The sequence below is a fragment of the Biomphalaria glabrata genome, chromosome 14, assembly GCF_947242115.1.
Source record: "Biomphalaria glabrata chromosome 14, xgBioGlab47.1, whole genome shotgun sequence".
NCBI classification, from domain to species: Eukaryota; Metazoa; Mollusca; class Gastropoda; family Planorbidae; genus Biomphalaria; species Biomphalaria glabrata.
The window spans coordinates 8,761,946-8,776,947 of record NC_074724.1 but is presented as its reverse complement, the minus strand read 5'-3'; positions in this window follow the sequence as shown (position 1 = coordinate 8,776,947).

Below are 15,002 nucleotides of genomic sequence, written 5' to 3'. Positions count from 1 at the left end.
ATGCTCCTATTTTGAACACAGTTTTTGGGCTTTCTCCTTTAGTTGAACAGTGAGCACCGGTGTTGAACACCACTATGTAATTGCTAATAAATTATATCGGTGTTACTTAAAAATTATTTAGATTGTAGTAAAAGAAGTAGATTCAATTTTGCAATGTATTTATAGTCTATTTCCTCATATACTCTCTCTATTTCTCTCTCTTTATATATATATATATATATATATATATATATATATATATATATATATATATATATATATATATATATATATATATATATCGTGTATAGTTTATTTATTTAAATACCTATATAATCTATGTGTAGAAACAGACAGAAATAAATTTATATAGATTATAGAGCTATAAATTAATTATTTTAATTTAATAAACATGATATTTTCTACTAGGCTACTTGTATTTTCTCTGTCTTTCTTTTAACTCCCATCCAAGGACCCTCTTCTTGTTTTCATAATTTTGATGTTCGTTTTGTGACACCTTAACATTTTCTCCCTCCCATAGATGCTTATAATTCTTTTCATGACTCTCTCCCCCTTCCCTCCACTGCCTGTTGGATAGTTTGTGACACTACTCGCTGAGTGTATACCTCTCCTTACCGCCAGCTTATCTTGCGTGATCACATGCAGTGGGCATGGTCTCTGGCTTCAAATTAGCAGCCCACACTTTTTCTTTCATTCATAAGTTATATATTCTAGATATCTCTATCTAGGTCATGTTTATTCATTGAAAAAATCATAGATTTATTAATCCCAATAATATTTCTTAATACGATTTTGCTGTGTTCAAAAAGGAGAATGAGCTGAATTCATTATTATTTGTTTGGACACCCCCTTTTTAAATTTTATTTAACAGCTAACGGTATAAATGTGATTGGAATGTCTTTCTAAAGATGTTTGGAAGCTTATTTTGATATGCCCATCAGCCTACGATCAAACAGGCTCATGATATAGCCTTCATCCCTTATATGGGTATGAATTGTCGGGGGAGGTTAAAACAACAGCTTAACATACATGGTTACCGAGAATCTAAATAACTGCCATCTGCTTTGGAAAAACGGAACAAAATTACCAGAACTTATCTAAAATTGGACATGCTCAGTTCCGAATCGTCGATTTTAGCTCCAAACATAAAAACAAATGAATTACAAACAAAAAAAAGCGACCCGTTTAGAAAGGAGAATCCGATGGGGTGTTCAAACTATAAGAGCCTCCTCTAGTCAATCTAGATCTAAGGCTATGGGATAATCTAGATTAGTGAGACAATTTACCTGTGAAGTAGACATAGATCTATAAATCTTGTCTACTCTGGAACAACAGATATCTAGATCTACCTTCAGTTCAACTTGTTTTTTTTGCTGTCTGACTTTGATGTCTAGATCATAGTAGATCTAGATGCAGGTGCTTGATTGTAACCGGAAACAGGAAGTGTAAATTTAATTTTGAGATTGAGACTGACATAAATATTCTTTATCGTAGACAGAATATATTATGTCACAAGCCTATAGATCTAGATCTATAGCTGTAATGCATTTATGGCTAATTCAGTGTTTCCCAAATTTTTTCCTTGACGGGACACTGTATTTAGCGGAACACTTTTTTTCGCACCTCCTTGCAGAAACGGATTGCGCGGGGCCCAGTCTGGGTAGGAATAAGGATAATACTTGAAAATTAATATTTTGTAATAGAAAATAAATTCGTCTTTGCATGGATTTATTCATACTTTACTAAGTACAAAATCACTGTCGGATTAACTTAACGAATCTACAGTAGATGGTAGTTTTCCACAAAAAGCCGATTAATATTCAGATCTGCCTTTTAGATCGACTAGCAAAATATCACTTTTTTTCAAGAGGTCTAGAAAGATTTAGTGACTATATTGAAGTAAATTAAGTATTTGAACTTCTTGTGTTGGTTGTAATTCGCCTTATTATTACATTTTTTATAAACTGAAAGCTGACAATCCCTTTTTAAAAAAGAAACGCGAGTAGGATTGGCGATTTGAATATTGAATGACACCTCGAAATGACAAGTTTGTCTGTTTTTAAGGAGATTTGCATGAGTTTTCAGAAGAGTTTAATAATTTCAGGAGATTTTGGTGACTTTTTCCTATATTTTGCACTTTCAGGAGAATTCAAGGCACCCTTTAATGAAAAGTTAAAATGGTTTAATTTAATAATTTAATCTAAAACTGTGCGGTGCTCACTGCGGCCGCATAGGTTGCAGTGGCCTAAGACCGGCCCTGCCCCCTTAGAACTAGCCCCCCCCCCACACACACACACTGTTAGAACAACGCTGAGTTAGTGATTAGCATTATCATAAATCAAGTCTGTCGCATAATAGTGCCAGTGCTACATTCTTCTAAATAGACTTGATTTGACATGCATATTGACACTTTCCATTTCTTTTTTATTCAACCTTTTTTGACATGCGCTCTTCTTACAGGGAAAAAAAAAGTACGTTTCTAGATGCCAGGATAATACAATTTTGAAGCATTCTCCTTGTGTTGAAGGCGCTATACTCATAATAGTACAAATACGCAGGTCAAATTAAGTATAACAAAGATTATGAGGAATAAATATTGTAATGCAAAAGTACGTTAGTTATGGATATGATCGTCGCAAGATCATCCTAGTGCTAATTGCAGGGGACCCTTTTTTTTTTTTTAATTTCTAACGCTAAAGATGTCAACATAACGATGCACACCAGTCGGAGAAATTCCGTTCTGACATTAACAAACTATGAACACTATAAAGTCTCTCAAAGGAATATGTTTTGTTGAGGCTGTAAATGAAGTTGTCTTGTCAATGTACGAGAAGTTTTCATGATTCTATGTCGAAGACATAGTAATGGTATCTGAGAATCCAGTTTGTCATTCTTTTTTTGATAATTTATCTCGATCCTGTATAATTCTAGCTGTGTCACAGCCTCGTTTGACATTCAGTGTTATTTGTTCACATTGGGTCAAGAAGGTGAAAACACGAGAAAACGTCTGAATAGAAAGAGGAAGTGAGAATGACGAAACTCAGTTTAAGTCAGTAGTTGTCTTGGTACTTGGAGCAGTACACACGTAGGGCCTATTATTACCCGCTGTGATGCGGATGTAATTTAACATTGTAATTGTGGGAAGCGTGGTCGAGAGGCTAAGTTCGCTGAACTTGGCTTGGCTACCTATGAAGGTTCGACACCCTCCTCGAGCAGAGTTTATCGAGCGTCCGAAAGCAGCACGGAAAACCTTCTTCCAGATACTCCCTCTCCCCTGGTCCAAAAATGAGATTGCACCATAACGCTCTGAGCATGCTATGAGCAATATAAAAGCTAAAAAAAATATGTTTTAATTGTACTTACACCTATTCTAGAGGACTTATCATTTTCTACCCACTGAGATGGTTAGGCGCTTGACTTCCGAACCTGAGGTCCAGGGTTCAAATCTCGATGATAACGGGTACCTGACTATAGTTTAGGAAAGTAGGGGCGTTTGGTCGTTGTGCTGGCCACATGACACCATGTTCGTTAACCGTTGGCCCAAGAAACAGATGACAAAAGGATTAAATTCAGAGTTTTCCTTCTTCTAGGTGGGTAGCCAGCAGCTTACTGGTCTAGGCTGTTAGTGGGCCTAGTAGAGCGTTTCTATTCATTACACTTTCAGTGTAATAAGTGTTGAACGGTTTGAACTTAGTTCTTCACGTGTATTGGTTTGGAGGCGCTAGGCTTCTGAACGGTTGGTTGTTGAGCAGGCCACATGATACCCCCGTTAACCGTGGGCCTCAGAAACAGATGACCTTTATATCATCTGGAAAATACATCACAAGGTTTGAAAGGGACACTTAAAATTAAATTGAATCGTTTCATTCTACATTCTAGGGAAAGTAAAGGCTTGTCTTCGAGTCCGAAGATTAGTGAGGAATACAGTATTTCCCGTGGCTGCGCAGCCCCAGCTGTGACCTACATATTACGCCACATCCAGGGCAAGAATAACCACATGATACCTTCCGAAAAACAGATGACCTTAACATCATCTGCAATTTAGATCACAAAGTTTGAAAAGGGAACTAGATTTTCATTATTAATATTTTACTTACATAGGTTTTTCTGATTTATTGTGCGGTGGCTAAATATTTAAGTGCTTGGATTCCAGGCCTGAGTGTCACAGGTTCAAATCCTGGTGAAGAGAGATTTTTTTTTTCAGAATCTTTAGGGTACCTCTGATCCTACCAGCTCAAATGGGTACCGGTACCTGATATTAGTAGGGGAAAGGATAAGGTGGATGGTCGTTGTGCTGGTCACATGACACCCTCATTTACCTTGGGCTAAAGAAACAGGTGACCATTACATCATCTGCCCAATAGGTCTGAAATGAAGCTTTATTCTGATATATTTTCTAAAGTTTCTAGGAGAAAAGTGAAATGTATGTTACATATATCAATTGAAATCAAATTTAGCCAATTATAAAACAAAAATCAAGAGATAATACATCTTCTTTTCATTTTTTTTATTTGTCTTCAGTATTGAAATTGTCATTTGGTACATTCACACAGTTATTTAAAGGATATACTTTACAGCACTAAAAACATTCATAGACATTCTACCTTCCCCAAATAATGTTCAATGTTATAACATAACAAAAAATAAATCAATACAAAGACTAAATAAAATAACAGTCATTGATAGAAATACATTCATAGAACTCCCCATTTCGTCCAATGGTATTTCAAAATGAAAAAATGAATAAAGCAGTCATCAATTGAAAAATACTCATAAGACAATAAAATGGTATAACATTCAGAGACAAATAAAATGATTAAATCAAAAATACATTCCACATTTCTTTAACAGGCAATTAGTGTCAATTTGCAATCTTGGTGATTAGATAGTCTGAATTTTTTGGTTTTCATAGTGGAAAAACTCTTTATAATTACATGTATAAGTGTAGCCTATTTCAAAAAATATTTTTACTAACAATTTTGTAAAGTAACATTGACAAGTAATAATTTAGACAAATCAAAAATCTAAAATAACACAATGAAACATACATACAAAAAAGGAAAAAAAAGCAACCAGTATTTTTATCAAGCAATTGATAGACATATTTTTGTTATGTATTGTAACTCTCTTGTGATCTAGTGTATGTAGTAAGGCTTAATAATGAGATTATAAGAGATGACTGTAAGAATAAGAAAAGATTATATGCTATGCTATTAAATTTTGCAGAGAAAAAAAAAATTAACACTATTTCTCATTTCTACATGTCTCTGAAGTTGATTTAGAAAAATACAAAAATGAGCTATTTATTGACTCACTGATAGCTAACTAGTCAGGCCAGCAACACTCAACAAACTAAAACAGAGATCCAAGCACTTAAAAAGATTGAGTGAATCGAGTCAGCATTAGCATTATGGTGACACAGATTGTACGACATGGGTGGCCAACTGTGACACAAGGTCAAGAAAAGTGCATCTGTGCTGTTGATGGGCTGGAGAGTTGATCACGTGGGTGTGTTGTCGACAATTAGAACGAATACACACCTAGCTGTTTCATTGTGGCAGAATGTTAGCGTAATGTAAATTGTATGATTATTAAAAAGACTTTAAAGGAACTAGCATTAGCACAATTACAATGTTATATTTCAGAAAGTCTAAAACAAAAAAATTGTCACACTTAGTCTGAAAAGCATAGATTCCACTCAACAAACAAAAAAAAAACAGAGATCCAAGCACTTAAAGGATTAAGTAAACGAAGTCAACATAAATATTGCAAAGTTTGTATTGACAAAGTCTTAAAAAAGGGTTAAGACAATAATACTGTAGATATTGAAACACCAAGTCTGAAAAGTATAGATTCCACTCAACAAACAAAAAAAAACAGAGATCCAAGCACTTTAAGGATTAAGTAAACGAAGTCAACATAAATATTGCAAAGTTTGTATTGAGAAAGTCGTAAAAAAGGGTTAAGACTGTAAACATTGTAACACAAAGTCTGAAAAGCCTATATTTCACTCAACAAACACAAAAACAGAGATCCAAGCACTTTAAGGATTGAGTGAATAAGTTCAACATATATATTGTAACATTTATTTTAGGAAAGTCTGAAACAATGTCATGTAAACATTGGGATACAAAGTCTGCAAAGCACAAAGCCACTCTACAAACAAAGAAAATGAAATCCAAGCACAACCAAGATTAAGTGAAAAAGACAAAATAATGCAAAGTTTAAAAGACAATTTGCCTACAAACAATTTAATCAAACTAAGCTTCACAAATATCTCATTAGAGCTATGGTCTTGAACAGAGTGATACAAAACTAGAACAATCAGGCTTACAAACCTTAATTATTATTTTTTTCTCAATATAGTCAAGAACCTTTTTTTTTTAAGCTAGTGGTATTATTATAAATCTTTGCTTAACTCTTTAACAGACTGCAAGTTTTTCTAGAAATTTGTCAGCAACCGAGGGACTGTTACTTGGCAGGGCATAACTTTGTTAAATTAAAATATTTATTTGATTGTTATATATCAATTTTCTTGAAATTGAAAGGTCTTTCAAGTTACCTATGTTTGAAATCATTGAAAAATATATTTTTTTCTTTTTTAAGAAATAATTTTGTTATAAAATTATTTTTTTTAATAATTAAAATGTTATATAATTCACATTCACAAAGAAGACAGAAAATAAATAAATAGATATATGGTGGTTGTGTCATTGTATTCGGATGCATACCATTTTCTAGATTTAGAAATCTAGTCTTAGAGACACACTATGTCAAATAAATATAGGACTAAGTTTCAGGACAAGTGGCTCTCAGAACCAGCATACCGCAATTGGCTACAAAAAGTGTAAAGAGATGTGTTCAGTGTGAAGTGTAAACTTTGTTCTAAAGTATTTTATGTTGAAAAATTAGGTGAAAGTGCAATAAAATCACACGCAAAAGGTACCAAACACAAAGCATTTGAAGAGTCTATGCAATAACCACTTAAGTTCAAAAACTTTCTACAGCCACAACCAATTGATGTAAGTTTTAATTTATAGATCTAGTTCAGTGAGAAATAATAGATCCAGATCTAGTCATTAATTAGGTCTTGTTTTATAAAAGTAAATTAGATTATTATCATGTGTATCCCTTTTTATGTATATTTACATTGCATTCAATTTAGGAACCAATGTTCCAGATTTGCTGTCAAAGAATTACTCAGATGAAAAATAGTCTCAGTAACAACTACAGATCTAGATATTTTTGGGGAAAAAATTGTGTTTGATGAGGTGCACAAGTCATTGCTGAAAACCAGTGACATAATGCTTTTAAACAAAATTACATCAACTCTTCTGAGTTCCATTGAATCCGTGATTTAGAAACAAATGCTCAATTACATATCTGGGCCTGTGTCAAACCCTACTGAGAAAATATTGCAGGACACACTATCTGCACCTGCCAACAATATGCATGCAGAACATGCTCTTGGCATGACAGACATTTTACTTAGAAAAGCCTCCAATGCGACTATTGGCTATCTGGATTCAATAGTTAAAGCAAAACTAAATCACACTCTTGAGTGGATTGAATCCAAACCAGAGGATTTTCAGAGAAAGATAATACAATTTTCTATCACTAGAGGAGCACACATCCGAAAAGCAGGAGTGCTTGAAAATAAGGAGATTGATGACAACATTAAATTAAGACGGATTCAAGCCTCCAAGAAGAAATTGGAGCAAGACATCCCAAGCCAGAAAGCTTTCTTAGAAAAAATGTTAAGCGGTCAAAGTATGACAGATCACTTATTTAATCATAAATGGGAACTAGACAATGGACAGGACAAAATATTTTATGGACGAATACTAACAGAAAGACAAGAGGACTGTGTATGTTATATCTTACTGGAGTTTTGAGGAGGACTCATCAGAGGATTTCGACATTTTTATTGAGTCAATTATTGCTGACATGATACTTGGTGATCTATTTTTTGAAGTTTATTTTTCTCATTTGCTTAATTTATGTTTAATATTTTTTTATATTTCATTTAATTTTTCGTTGCAACTTGTACAGATAAATTCCTCTTTTGAAACTGTTTATTTTGATATGTACTTTTCTATGTGTATTCTTAAGAAACATCTGAAATATTGTTATTTATAAAAAAATCATTAGACATTTTTTTCTCATTCGCATAATTTATGTATAATAAATTTTTAAATTTCATTTCATTGTTCTTTGCAAATAGTACAATTAAATTCCTCTTTTGAAACTGTTCATTTTGATTTATACTTTTGTTTACGTAATTGTAGTGGGGAGGACATGATATACTGGTCAGCTAAGTTTCACCAAGCACCGGTCAGATTTGAATTCCTTTTCCTGCTTTCATCCTCAATTTGAATTCCCTTTCCTGCTGGCATCCTTCATTGAAACTCATTGGGCCACATCCACTCCAATATCACCTTGTTTAATCCTTCTTAAGTTCATTGTTTTGGTCAAGGCTGCAGGTAAACACATTTTACTGTACATTATATGTTCTTGTTTATTTTTTTATATAGAATATTGCCTTTAATTTTAGATAGGTCTAAGTTAACTTCTTGTTATGTATTCTTTACATCCAGTGTGTGGATTTGTTCTGTTGATATATAATTGATTTGTTTTTAGTTATTTTCATAGTAAGTGCTATGTTGTATTTCACATGTCCATATTTCCCTACTAAGAGATACAAGTTTATATTTATTTAACTTGTCCATCATGGGACTGCTAGTTCTATATATGCTTTCCACGCTAGACCTAGTACTGGATCTATCTAGCTATGGCTAAATGAATATTGGATTTTTATTTATTTTCATTTCTTATTGCCCTGTTTATATTATGACAATTATGTAGTTTTGAGATGCCTTTAGAAGAAAGGCCCACTCTGTCTATAATGTGGGGACCTTAGTTCCTATTTTGTTTTTGTCGAGTCGAGTTTGTATTTTATGTGCCAAGCTCACCTTGTTTTATGTCCATCTTATTTTATATGTTAAGTACATTTTATTTCATGTCTTTTGTGAGTCCAGCTCGCTTTGTTTCTTGTTGTTGATTTTTCCTATGCATTGAAACTATTTTATTTACAATGTTTATGTTTGCCTTTGGCAGGTTTTTAGTGTATAATAAAGAGATTGAAATCGGCCTACGAGTTGTCTTCGTTATATCATTTAGAATTTAGTTTGTTCTGTGCCAAACCCACCACATAATTATAATAGTTTCTGAAATATTTACATTTTAAAGAAATTTGCTTCACTTTCTTTTTTCCTTATATAAAGTCCATATGATGTCAGGGCGCTTTGGACAAAATTTAGATTTCAATAACTTTTGAACCAATAAAACTAGTATCATAAATTTGGTGTTGTTGGAAAGCATATTTCATCCCCTTTCATTTTATTACACATTTATTGCTAAAGGATTAAAAAAAACTTTTTTGGTGCAACTACCTATTATTATGAGCTCTAGATCTAAGTCATTCTGAGTAGTAGTTCTACTAGATGTTACACTTTTAAACTGGGTCTAGATCTATCATATAGATTTGGATTTAGTTCATTATAGATCTACATTTTTCTAGACTTGATATATATATTCTAGAATAAATAGATCTACCTTTTCTAGGTAGACTATATATTATATATCTAGCAGGCTAGATTTGTGACTAGTCTAGATCTAGACTTCTAGGACTCTATTCTACTATGCATATTACTATATTTAATTAGAGCTAGATTAGGTTTAATCTAGTCATTAGACTGGCTAAGGCATCTACATTTAAGTAAATTAGACTAGATCTGGTGTAACTCAACTTATTCAAGTGTTATCTATATCTAATTCTAAGTCTTAATAGTAATATACAGAGGTACTAGATCTAGATCTACACTAGTATTATATTACAAAGAATGTGTGTAGTAGTCAATAAAACAAATAGATCTAAAGATTCAGTTTTTCCATGTTCACTAATTTTTAATTATTTTTTTTTAAAGACTCCCAGCAATAACACAGAACTCTCAAAGGAAGTTTCTGTAAGTGAAGTAGCACCATTGGCTTCATGCCGTCAATGCAAAATTTTGTCATCAAAGAAACTACTCTGAAGGCAGAAATATTTTGAACAGTTGCTACTGTCATGCATTCAAGCTACAATTCAAACGTTAACTTATTCACAACAATGTTTCCAGATAGCGACATTGTCAAACACTTTCCATTGGGAGATAGAAAAACATTCTATATTGCTTGCTTTGGAATTGGTCCTTTTTAAGTTCTTTGCTGAGAAAACAACTGCACAAGTCATTTGTACTTAAGTTCAATGAAAGTCTGAACAAGAACCTTCAGCTGAAACAGGTGGCAAAATAGTGTCTCAATACTTAACCTCACAATTTCTTGAACATGCCACAGCAAAGGACTTAGTGGAAACAACATTAAAATCCATTGAAACCTCAATAAGGGTGTGATGATTCAATTGTCAAAGAGAAGCATTTGTGACCACATTCGCAACATAGGTGGGATAGCTAAAAACTGATGTCATCCTGCTCAAGTGCCCATCAGAATTACAAACTATACCTAGAGGCAAAAAAACGAAAAATTAGAGACTGAATTTTCATGAAAAAGAAAACTTCCAGAAGAAGAGGCAATTTGTCTGAAGAAAAGGACAATGGTAATTCAGAGTGATATATAAAGCCTCAATGAGACAGCCGATGAATCTCTCTTTGAAGCAGATAAAAAGAAAGATCTCACCTTTGTCACCAAAAGAAAGACTGAGGAGTAGAAAAATGTTGAGGAAAAAATTCAGGAGTAGAAAAATGTTGAGGAAAAAATTCAGGAGAAAATAAATAGTGTCCAATAGTTTTTGAATATGAAAATTAAGTAATTGATTCATGTGTATAAATTTGTTGTTTATGCTGTTTTTTTTTTTTACATAACTTTATGGTGAACTGTATCTTTTCTTTGATAAGATGGTCATAGCCTTTATGTCTCATTATAAAAAGTTACCAATATTTAATATTACTTTCTTACATTATATTCATTAATTCATGTGTAATAAATGTATTTATTGTTTTCTTGTCTTTTTGTGCATAATATTTTGCTAAAATGTTTAAAATAACAATGCCCCCACCCCCCTAAAAAAAAAAAGACTATTTCTGTGAATTAAAATAAATTACTTCTTTATGAGCAACATAACTGTCACATTGGAAACCACATGATCAAATGGAGACATCTAGCTGCTAGCAATATTTAATAGATATGTAAATAATGTTCTAATTATGTATACCATCTCTGAAGCTACACCATCAAATTATGATGGTACTGAAATTTAAAAAACTTGAATGTTGCTGTCATATACAAAAGAGAATGGGTAAAAAGATGGATAATGTTGCTGAATGCAAAGAAAAATTTAATGAAGAAAATTGAAGAAATAATGCAGGGGAGCCTACTAAGCTTCAACCAAAAGAATTCAGGGCCATTATGGTGGAGCAATCAGGAAGAATTTTAGTGCTGTGTCAAACATGAAAAAAAAGAGTCATGGTGATATAGAAACAATAGGGTGGCTTGCATAAAGACTGTGGTGAAAGGTTGTCTTAATGATGGAAAACCGAAAAACTCAATTTGTTAAATGAACTAAAACCTGCATTTGAAGACCTGTTTGATGAAATATTACTAGAACAATGCCTTCATGGTGCTACGCAAAATGGTAATGAATCTTACCTCAACACAACCAGAGAGTCAACATTACTGCCTTTGATGCTTCAATTGTGTATAATGATGGAGAACTTGTAGAGTTTCAATATTTGAAAACTTAGGGCCTTTGGGCAATACTATTAAAGGGGATCTCTCCTGTTTGATGCAAGACAGATTGGGGGAGGGGGGAGTGTTCAAAGTCAAAAGTCACAACAGAAAGGCAAGAGAAAAGAATAAAAGTGGAAGAGCAGGCCATCGCTGATGATTCATCTCGCTAGTTATATCTCTTTATTGTTTTATTTTGTTTACTTTTGTAAGCAAAACATCAAAATAAAAATGTAATAAATGACCATAACTTAAACCTTCCCATTCAATAAAGCCAAAGTTGTAGGGCATGCTCAAAACATTTTCTTCATTTGTGCCAAGTTTCATTGGGATATCTATACAAATTTCTGAATGATTTGAATCAATGTCAAAAATTATATAAAATAATTCAGAAACTGGTTTTTAATTATTTTATTATTATAAATGCTGCGTAAAAAAAAAAATGAGAACCAAAGATTATTTTGATATGTGACCAGACTTATTCTTATTAAATAAACTTTTATTCAGCTACTGTAAGGAAGTCAAAATATGATCACTTTACTGATGATATAACTATTGCCTTCAAGTGAAATGTTGCATTATAAAATGAGCTATGAATATGAAGATTCTTTTGAAATATGATAAGAATTATTCTTGCTAAATAAACTTGTGTTCAGCTGTGGAGCTTAGAATTGTTGGATACCTCTCTGAGACTTGAAAGAGATTAAATTATCTGCCACTGTGAAGGGTATTTAAGGTGTTTTTGGTTTTCTTATTTTTTTTCTAGTTCACTCAAAAGAAAAGGTAGATAAGAGTATTAGTAATATTTTTAGTAAATTTATTGTTGAAAATTGGAAGTAATAAGCATATAGCATACTATTGTGGTGATGCAGTCATTGTAAGATATGAGTGGCCGACTGTGAGACATGGTCAAAAGAAGTGCACCTGCGTGCCCTGATGAGATTATATAGTGTACATGTCTCGTTGGTTGACTGAACAGTTAGTCACGCGGGTGTGTTTGTTGAAGAGTAGTCTGTAGGAGCTAGGTTTGAAAGAGGAGTGTGACAAGTCACACGTAAGATATGGTGTAGACTAGAGAGACATTGATTGTAAACTTATACTTGTGTAAATAAACATTCATATTCGTAAAACAAAACAATTAGTTTAAAAAAAATGCATTATGACTTCCATTCCTCTCTTAAGTGATGATAGTGGGGATAGTTAAGACTCTAGTAAACCCAGACTTCAATGATCATAAGATATATGTTGTGAAAAAATTTCGGTGTGTGTGTGTATATGTAGTAGAGTATGAGTGTCACCTTTAAGTTACACCCTTGTTCTGTACCTGTCCAGCGGTTGAATGGGTCAGCCTAGCGGGGTAACAAGAGGTCAGGAATGCAGAAGGACAGTTGAGCGGCTAGGCCTGTTAGTGTAGGTTGTAAGGTAGAAACTAGATACCGGTAGTAAATAAACAGCTGCAGATTAATAAAAAATAAAGCTATCCAAGTTTGTTACTTTGATTAGATGTTTTGTGGTTCATTACAATTAGGAGGTGTTCACATGTTCGGTGGAGCAGCAATTGATCCAGCCCTACAGTGTTAATTGTTGGTATTTATAGTTGTGTAACTGTCGCCTTGTTCGGCAAATCAAAAATTAATATCTGGCTTTATAACACCGCTAGTGACTACACCCAGTCTAGCAAATAATTTGAATCCACTGTATCTGAATCATACTTATTTGATTAACGAATAGTCCTATCTTGTGGCAGCAGCTCTGTATAGTTCTAAGGATATATAGTAAGCAGTGAAAAGCATTAGTCTAGCTTCTTAGAATTGCACAATAACATTTTTAGTACATCTTATATCGTCTTACATTAGACTGCATTGTGACGCCACCACTTCAATCTAGTAAACATTTTAATTAAGGCAATGTCTGACGTTGGGTCAGAGATATCACTTTAATTTAGAAGACACTTTAACTAAGGCTGTGCCTGACATCCAAGACAATAGTTCCATTTCCGTGTGGGTGAAACGTAGAAGATTCAGCTTCAACCATTTACAACAGTGTGAGTTCTTAACGATGCATTGACAACAGTGTGTGTGTTCATAGGAGAGACAGCAATATTGAAGCATTCTAGCAGCTACTGTTGTGAAAGGATCTTTGTGTGTGTGTGTGTATATGTCATGGAGCATATGTGTCACCCTTAAGTTACGCCCCTATTCTGTACCTGTCCAGCGGTTGAATGGGTCAGCCTAGCAGGTAACGAGAGGTCAGGAATGCAGAAGCTCAGTGGAGCGGCTAGGCCTGTTAGTGTAGGTTGTGAGGTAGAAACTAGAGAGGAAATAAAGTGCTGTATTAATAGAATAGAAAGCTAGTCAAGTTTTTACTTCGATGTTTTGTGGTTCATTAAAATTAGGAAGTCGTTACATGTTTGGTGGAGCAGCAGTTCGATCCAGCCCTACAGTGTCCACTGTTGGTATTTATAGTTGTATAACGGTCGCCTTGTTCAGCACGTCAGAAATTAATATCTGGCTTTATTACACCACTAGTTGTCACACCCAGTCTAGCAAGTCTTGATACCTGCGAGGGAAATACCGGTACTTTGAATACACTGTATCTGTATGATACTTATTTGACTAACGAATAGGCCTATCTTGTGGCAGTATTTGTATAGTTCTAAGGATATATAGCAGCGAAAAGCATTAGTCTACCTCTTAGAATTGCACTTTTAGTACATCTTACATCAAGTAAACACTTTGATTAAGGCAGTGTCTGACTTTCGGTTAGAGATATCATTTCAACCTAGAAGACACTTTAACTAAAGCAGTGTCTGACATCCAAGACAATAGTTCCATTTCCGTGTGGGTGAAGCGTAGACAGATTCAAGCTTAAACCATAACAACAGTGTGAGTTCTTCGCACACATTGACAACTGTATGTGTGTGTTCAAAGGAGGAGAGACGGCAACAGTGAAGCATTCTAGCAGCTAAGCAGTTACCTTTCCACGGTAAGTGTCTGAATGTTCAACTATGGGTGGGAGAAAGAAAATAAAAGTTCACTTTTTTTATAAAGAGGAAAGGTAACTGCTTAATTTTGCTATATCATTCCATGTCAACTTACACACAACTCTACATATAAACAATGACTTTAACAACAACAACTATTGTTGAACAGTATCTCCTGATAACCCTGACAGCAACAAATTGTAACTCTATGAATTCCTAATTGAACTTGAAGACTACA